General features: G+C 32.1%; 1 pseudogene across 1 annotated transcript; it reads left to right on the forward strand.

The window, feature by feature from the left end:
• The first annotated feature begins 709 nt into the window (after positions 1–709).
• On the forward strand, positions 710–1,607 carry LOC149241381 (16.9 kDa class I heat shock protein 2-like; annotated as a pseudogene). Its single transcript, XR_016246573.1, has 2 exons — positions 710–1,072; positions 1,172–1,607. The product of XR_016246573.1 is annotated as a 16.9 kDa class I heat shock protein 2-like (transcript).
• Positions 1,608–7,349: the final 5,742 nt, after the last annotated feature.

Genomic DNA, 7,349 nt, shown 5'->3' on the forward strand with positions numbered 1-7,349 from the left:
TTTTTTTAACATCTTTCCGATGGTTTTTTAGATTAATTTTAGATAAAAAAAATTATTCGTATATAATGTTGTTGAAATTGTATAAATGTTTATTAAATTTAGAAAATTTCATAATGTAAATTTGTAAATAATTTTCATTCTCAATCTTTATTTATAAGATCTAAATTTAATACAAATTAAACCAAATAATCTAAACCTACAGAAAATGTATTAATATCTATTTAAACTCTCCAAATTTTATAAAAATTAAACTAAATAATCTTAAGAGAATGAATTTGTATCTATTTACACTCAAAATTCCAACCAACAATATGATATAAAAGAAAAATAAATTTTTAAATAAAACAAATATGAAAAAGATATCTCGAGTTTGAGAAATAAAGGCAAGAAGCTGAAGCCACATTTATATTTACCATCTTAACATTTTTAATTGGGTCGATTAAACAGTAAAGGCTAATTTGGATGAAAAATTAATCTACTCATTATTGGTATAATGTTGTCGGGTACACACCACATAAATATTTAAAAAATTAAATTTATTTGACTTTCCCATCAAGCTAATTTAAAAAAATGAATATACAATTATCTCTTAATTATTTAAAAAAATTTAAAAACATGAATATACAATTATCTCTTAATTATTTAAAAATAAACATGATTCGGAAAACGAGTCTGGAACCTTTTAATAGAAACCCGTAGAGCATTCCCGTGTGTTCCACCCTCGGAGACTGGATAATCATCTTCATTCTTGAACATTCTACCTGTTTCCTGCAACCACTATAAATGCTCCCCCTATCCGGCCATCTATTCAACGTCAGTTTTTCTAGCATTCACATCTTTCTTAAGAGTCGACATTATCGCAAGCATGTCTCTCGCTCCTCGCTTCTTTGGCAGACGATCCAACGTTTTCGATCCCTTCTCACTCGATTTATGGGATCCTTTCGAATCTATGAATTCTCCATTCCTGGGGAAATAGCACCATTTGCAAAGAATGACGCAGCAGCCATAGCCAACACTCAGCTAGATTGGAAGGAAACCTCTGACGCGCACATCTTCAAGGCCGATCTTCCAGGTATTCATCATGCCTACTACAGGGTTTTTGTTGCTTTCCTTAGTAATTTTCTGGATTCGTTGATTTTAGCGTCCGGGACTTACCTTTTGTTCTTGGCAGGTTTGAAGAAAGAAGAGGTAAAGATAGAGGTGGAAGACGACCGAGTTTTAAAGATCAGTGGTGAACGAAAGAAAGAAGAAGAGAAAAAGACCGACAAGTGGCACCGTATTGAGCGCACTCACGGGAAATTTCTTCGTAGTTTCCGATTACCGGAAAATGCAAAGGTGGACCAGGTGAAGGCTACCATGGAAAATGGAGTGCTCACTGTCACGGTTCCCAAGCAGCCTCAGCCTAAACCTGAGGTTAGAGCCATAGAAATCTCTGGTTAACTGAAACAAAAATTATTGGGGTATGGTGGTTGAGATTATGTATGGATGTTTGTCCTTCATCTCGTCATTGTATCGTCTTGGGTATTGGTAAGGGTTTGGAGGCTGAGAAACAATGTATTTTGAAAGAGATGAGTTATAATAAAATGGACAGATTTTCTTAACCGCGATGAATGTGCTGTTTTCTTTTTCTGGAATGCAAGCCCTTTTTCTTGTTTTAAGCGGATGGATGAAATGTAAACACGAACTTATATTTTCAAATAATTATAATTATTGTATTAGCGTTACCTTTCTATACAAATTAGAAATATTTGGCTGTACGAAGAATGTCACAAAAATAAAAAAGCCCTAGTTTCATCATTGCAATTTTTTGGAATCAATATTAGTGAGTTTGGGTACACAGATCATCACAATAACTTATATTGAGTTTGGGTACACACATCATCACAGTAACTTCTGGCACTTATTTTAAGTAGTCTATTCAACTCACAAATTTGTTCAGAAACTTATTTTGAATAGTCCATCCAACTCAACTCACAAATTTGTTCAGAAAATAGTTGAAATTTTGGCATGATTTTTTTAAAATTTTTGGGAATTTTGGAGTAGTCTATGCAACTCATAAATTTGTCAAATTTGTTCAGAAAATACAATTTATTCAGAGAATTTTTGAGTAGTCTATCCAACTCGCAAATTTATCAAATTTGTTCAGAAAATAGTTCAAATAATTTTGGCATGATTTTTGGGAATTTTGGGTTTTGGTTTACAGGCAAACTTCTCAAAATTTTTGGGAATTTTGATTTAAAGCGGGCAAACTTGTCAAAGAGTTCTTTAGGCTGCCAAATCTATTTTTATGCTTAAAAAAAAATTTAAACACGCTTATGATCCAAATTTTTGAAAAAAAAAATCCCTTTCAAACAAATCCCCTGAAAAATAACTTTCCAGGCTATCTTCAAGTGAAGAAGATCTACGATACTTTAATTCTTCGATAAGGTTACAATTTTCACCACCAGTAACAACATGATCAGGTTACAATTTTCAATTTTAATTCTGGAATTTCGATTTTAATCTTGGGGTGTCAGTTTTAATTCTAGGATTCTAAGTTGCAACCTTCTAAATTTGGGAATGAATCAGGTCACAATTTTCAATTTTAAATCCGGAATTTCGATTTTAATCTCGGGGTGTCAATTTTAATTCTAGGATTCCAAGTTGCAACCTTCTAAATTTGGAAATGATTAAAATGGAAAGAGCTTCAGCGTTGGTCATTGAATATGTAAAGCTGGATAATAATAACTGAACAGACGGAGCAATGATCTGACCACTGAGAGATGAAGTTGATTTTCATGATGAGATATTTTAAATAAAAACTGCTTAACGATTAGATACTCTCTATGAGAATTGAGAAACAATCTTAGAAAAATAAAACATTAGAATCCAAAATAGAAGTAGATCCAAAGTCAGAAATCTAAAACTTCCCATGAAAATATTCTAATATTGTGTTGATTAAATACATTAAATGAAAATTGGTTATTGGTCACATTGTAAATCACAATTATTTTTAACTATTCATTACATGTTAATTTACTTAATTTGTACAATTACTTATCATGTTTTTGTAGCCTGTTTCATTTCAGATATTTTTAATTTAATTATTTGAGTTAATTATGTTAGTCTCATTGTTCGTGTTATTTAATGAGATTTTTTCACAGAAGATAATCTCTACGAGATAATTTCTACAACACAATAGTACACGTTCAGATATTATGCAACAATGAAAACAAATATGGTTACAGGCATTACATTCACGTGGAGAATGACATAATCAGTGATGAGGGCTCAATCTTCTTTTTATTTTTAGCTTTATATTTCTATTTCTGTTTTATTGGGTTTATCTGCTAATATATTTTTGACAAGGTATTTTGATAAAATTATAAATGAGAATGTTGTTAGAGTTATTTTCTATCTTATTTTGACTATAAAAACTTTTTGATATTAGACATATTTTATAAACACTTGTTTAAATTGGGAGATTTATTGTGAAATATGTGAGTCATATTGTAGTATATTATGGAAAATGTAATAGTATATTATATAAATCATGTTTTTTTCTTCTAAAAAAATAATGCAGTAATAAAGAATAATAATTCTATTATATTTGCAAGAATAAAGAAAATTATATGGCCTATTAAAAAAATGCATTTTGTCAATAAGAGTAATAGGTTAGGGCTAACTTTATGATCAAGGGTCTATTAAAAAATGCATCTTATCAATGAGAGTAATGTCTTAGGGCCAACCTTATGATCAAGGGTATTATTTACAAGAGGGTTGGGGGCAAATCTTATGATCAACGATGCTATTTACACTAGGTTGAGGGCCTTTCTTTAAAGAGACATTTACTGAGCTCTTGTACAAAGTTAAACAATACTAGCCTTGCTTTAAATTTACATGGATTACCAAAGATGCCTTCAAGACTTGGGGACTTATATGATATTTTCATAATAAATCATTTCTACAACACAATAATATCATAGTTCGGTACATTGTAATTATGAAAAATGCAAGGTTTCAATATCACAATTGGGTACATTGCAATTATGAAGAACAAGATTCCAAATAGTTTGAACATTTGCTAGCAAGAAGGACATAGACTCCTATGAATTGGGAAAAAAATATTATTTATCAATAACCAAAAAAAATGTGGTGGAATAGTAGGTGCATAGCATAATTTTAGCATCCTTGGCATCGAGCTGGGTAACCCCACTCTAATAGTATCGCATAACTCATTAATTGATTTGAAATTATTTTTGGAATTGTACATGTATATTTTTGCCAACCTTTTAACTTGGACATGAAGAAAATTCTGACTTGTTATGGGCTCTCCATGCTCCTCCCAACCATAGACAATATGGTTCATAAGCTCAACTGTAGGTCACCCCTGAACTGGGACAAAAACTCCATGCAACAGTGGTAAAAACAATAACAAAACCATGGTCATGATACCAACCATAGCAACCTCAGTCTCTAGCTATAGGTTCACACCCCCCCTAATGCCCATCTTTTAGGGTGACCTACGATTGGCCATAATGGTCTCATCTTGTAGCTCCAGGAGCTTTCTATTCTCTAGTGTCCAAGTTCCAAATAGCCAAACTGAATAATCCCACAATCAATACTAGAATCCAACGAGGACTCACTGACATTAGGGAAATTTTGAGGTCTAAAATGGGCTTCCTAAGGAAATTATAAAATAATAGTGGAAATAATAAAATAAAATTAGATTACATCATCAAATTTTAGAGGTAGAAAGGGAAAAAACTAATTTTTTAACTCATATTTTCAACTTATCTCCCTATGGGTTTACTCAAATTTCGAGCAAGAACAGTTGTTGGATTTTGATTCTTCGTCCAAGGAGTAGCCATGTTGCATACTTTTGATGTACCCTATTACACGAAAAATGAGAAATACATGAAAAAACGTGATTGCAATCATGTTTTTTCATGTATTTCTCATTTTTCGTGTAATAGGGTACATCAAAAGTATGCAACATAGGTACTTTCTGGATGAGGAATTAAATTTTGTATCCAATCAGTGTTCTTGCTCGAAATTTGAATAAAACCTTACGAGATAAGTTAAAAATACAAGTTGAAAAAATAGTTTATTATTTTATTATTTTTTTAATCATTTTACTTTTTTATCCCAAAAAGGGTGAATCATCCCCATGGTTGACATTATCATCTTGAATCGTATTGGTTCTTATAAAGTTTATTTTGGTTGTACATTTTTCTTAAGAGGCCCATTTTAGACCTCAAAAGTTCTCTAATGCTATCACCAAACTGAGTCCACAACAAAACTCCATGGCCATTAAGCCATAATCAGAGCTAGCAAGCTCTCGAAGCCAACAAGGCTCACATAAAAACCAGGTGCATCCATTTGGTATGGTTAACTAAATAACCACACCCCCAACTAATTTTAGTGTCCATTCCTCAAGACTCATTGACAAATCAATCACTAACACTGAATGAAAAATCAACTAAATGAATGAATGATTTTTCTAAGAAACATTCCTTTTAATAAATGCATGCTCTCCATTGGCCATGTGGCACTCTGAAACCACACGGGTCCTAGAGTGCACTTCTCTTGACCAAGAAAAACACCTAACTATTGTTTTTGTATCTAGAGTTGCACCCCCATACTATTTTCGTGGAGTGGGCTTTGCAATTAGGCTTATTTTATTAATATCAGAGAATATGTACAATTTTATAGAGTTTACATCTTGGCATTCTTTACCACTTAGTAAAAACTGGCATAAAAATATTTGGGCAACTAGCCCCAAAGTTTATCTAATGTCACTATATGGGCATGTAGGCCACATGATATAGTTTCGGCTCACTAGCCTAATAATAAAAAAGTATCTAACTCACCAGTATAATAGTTAAAAGCACATGTATTTACATCAACACAACAGATAAGGGTATTATAACAATACCTTGGGTCTAATCTTATGATTAAGAATATCATCTAATGCGGGGGGGGGGGGGCTTGAGGCCAATCTTATGATAACAATATTATCTACTGTAGCTCTATGGTCTTGGTTTAGAGCGACTTTTATAGGGCTCTTTTTATGAAAAAGTCACATATTAGTTTTATTCAGGCTTCTTGGTATCTGAAAAATCATATCTTTTACAATGAATGCTTTGAAAGGCTAAACCGAGGCGTATTTAATTTTAGACACCAACAAAATTACATTAGGTTTTGGCTTCTTTATTTATTTACAAATATGTTATGAACCAAATTATTTACAACAAATATTTTCGAATGATGAATCATACTTGAAAAATATGATTACATAAAGTTTATGATCTCTTTTCTTCTTTACAATTCTAAAGTTATGACAATCTATAAGTTGTATTGCCTTGAAATTAAGAAGTCTGAGGATGTTAACAATTTATGTTAGTTTAAAAGGAGTAGTTCAAAGCATTTGTATTTATCTTTCTAATGAAAATTACTTGTTCAGAATTTAATGAGAATTTCAATGTATGAGAAATAAGTAACCAAATTTTACATCTTGTCAAGGGTTATGTAACACCCTCCTCCCACATTTATCCAAGTTAACCGGTCCACTAGGGTAAACATGTGATGAAGAGTTACTATGATATGATTCAACTCCACATGTATAGTTAAAGAAGTGGAATTGAGATGACAAAACCAATTTGGCCTTCCTCAAAAGCTACAAAACCATCAGGAGCCAACCAACCCCTTCAAGTGTCCAACCCCTAAGAGAATTTTTTTTTCACTAACCTAGAGCTTTAGTTGCACCCATGACAAGGAACGCATGCGACTAGGACCCTCTAGTCACTCCCATAACAATACATTCATGTGACTATGGCCTTTTTTAGGCAGTTCAGTGCCATTGACCCTGGATTTTGTACCACTTTTTCAGGGCTAAGACTCAGGCCACTACCCAGAACTTCATGAAACTTCCAAAAATGATAAATAACATTGAAACAAGGTTGCTAATGCAAACAACTAAACAATTAATTGATTTGATCCCTACTAGCCAGGATAAACATTTCGTTAAACATATCATAAACATGTAATCTATAGGTCACAAGAACATATATAAGCATTAGGGTCTCATGCTTATTTGATAATCATAAAAAAATGACTGATATCTCCTCACAATAGGTGCATTTTTATCTATTAGGTCATTTATTCATTAAAATTTCATTTATTAACCAAAACAAAATGAGATTCATACATCATAATTACTATGAAACATGCTTATAACCAGCGAATAACCAGAGATATATCAATGAGGAAACAACCATTAAAGCCACATAATGCCAATCACATTTACACATAAAATACCAAAGGAAAATGAGCTCTTATTAACATATGCAAATCCAATGAAGTCAGGG

Source organism: Pinus tabuliformis, chromosome 8, assembly GCF_031772625.1.
Source record: "Pinus tabuliformis cultivar Carrire ecotype Pingquan chromosome 8, CPIR1, whole genome shotgun sequence".
Taxonomy (NCBI): domain Eukaryota; kingdom Viridiplantae; phylum Streptophyta; class Pinopsida; order Pinales; family Pinaceae; genus Pinus; species Pinus tabuliformis.